The sequence below is a fragment of the Dipodomys spectabilis genome, unplaced genomic scaffold (assembly GCF_019054845.1).
Source record: "Dipodomys spectabilis isolate Male_0828 unplaced genomic scaffold, ASM1905484v1 ptg000320l, whole genome shotgun sequence".
NCBI lineage: Eukaryota > Metazoa > Chordata > Mammalia > Rodentia > Heteromyidae > Dipodomys > Dipodomys spectabilis.
Window position 1 is genome coordinate 101,530 of NW_024870997.1, and position 1,746 is coordinate 103,275.

Sequence of the window (1,746 nt, forward strand, 5' to 3'; positions counted from 1 at the left end):
TCTATGCCTCCATCAGAAATAATGGCATTGCCCCATTTGTTAGGAAATGGAAAGACTTGGAAAAAATTATATTAAGTGAAGTAAGCCAGGCCCAAAGAAACCTAGTTCCCATGGTTTCTCTTATTTGCAATATCTAGTATATGTATGAGTCAAGCAGAAAAGGTCAGATAATGTGATGTGAGGAAAATGAATCCTAAGATATGTATTTAAATGTTTTTTTTCTTTCATGCATTTGTTTCTAATGCACTTATAAGATTATCTTTTTGTTGCTTTGTATGTCCCTCTCCCACATTATAACCCCTGCTTTCACTATATTTGATGTCGGTGTAATTTGTGAAGTAGAAGGGGAAAAACAAGTCGTTTAAGGATACTGGTGGACCCGTGCAACAATGAGAAGTACAAGTTGTCATGTCCAAAATGAACTTTACAACTTTGGTGGGGGGGGGAGGATTGGTTGGGGGTCGTGGGGAGGCTGGGAAGGGATGTGAAGGTTAAACAAAGAAGGAGGTTGCAATGCTTGATAAGAAATGTACTCATTATCTTGCCCATGTAATGTAACCCCTCTGTATATTTTGTTCACAATAAAAATAATAATAGAAATAAAAATAATAAAAAACATTACCAATTTAAGGCCTAATATTGAAGAGAAATATATGGACTTCTCTTGCAACTATGAAAATATTTGGTGATAAAATGGCAGTAGTGTAAGTTCCTGCCTGTTTGGAAGGTAGACAGGCCAAGACATTAGGTAATCATGAATATGAACATTTTTTCACTTTCTTGGCTTTAGCTACTTTTTAAATGGTAGGTATCATAAACAATCATATTTTGATAAAATGCCTTCTAGTATGAACAGTTCTGGCTGAACTGTTCATCTATGATCCCTTGTAACTAAGATTAGTTTTGTTCCACTAATACAATCTATGCTGTCAGAGTAAGATATTCTGGTTGGTCTGTTCCTACATGGAAGAAGGGTAAAGGGTCAGGTAGACATTTGTGCCAGTAAGACCTCATTTGGGAAAATCTCAGCTGCATATGCTTAGAAGTAGCTCTTAAACAAGGCTTACTTTGAATCCATTGGCTACACAGAGCTAACACAGTTGGATAAATAATTACTTGAAAAAGCCGTCTCATTTGGACTTAGCTATTAATACTTGAAAATATGATCAAATTCTAAATGAAAAGGACTTAAAGTAGTCATTAACAAAAAAATTGCAAATGTGAGCAATCAACTGAACAACATTTTTTTTCAACTATTCACAGAATTTTAGGGAAATAAGATTAATAGCATTTTTAGGAACAATAAAGTTTCCTTGTTACAAATAGGTACCTAAGCATATAAGCCTGTATAAATATTTCATCATTAACTACTAAAATTTACAGGATACTACATTCTTCAGCAGCTTGTATACCAAAATTACAACAATACAGAGATTAACATGGCACTTGTACAAGGATGATATGAAAATTTGTGAAGTATTCAAAATTTTTCATTCTTCAGATGCAAGAAATGAAAAACAGCTATTAAAAAGTTGATTACACAATTACAAGTGAAACAATACACCTAATTAATATAATTAAAAGTTACTTTGACATCAGTGTATTAAATTTTCACCTTAGAAAGGCCTTTACATAGCATAACCTTTACACAACTTTTGATATTAGACAACATTGTCGTGTTATCCCAAAGAAATATAATACTAAAAGGACCTAGGGGAAAAAAAAAGGAATCTTAAACTATTTCTG

The 1,746-nt window shown here is 33.0% G+C and overlaps 1 pseudogene; it reads left to right on the forward strand.

Annotated features, from left to right (window-relative positions):
• The first annotated feature begins 1,391 nt into the window (after nucleotides 1-1,391).
• LOC122128016 lies at nucleotides 1,392-1,491 on the forward strand (annotated as a pseudogene).
• Nucleotides 1,492-1,746: the final 255 nt, after the last annotated feature.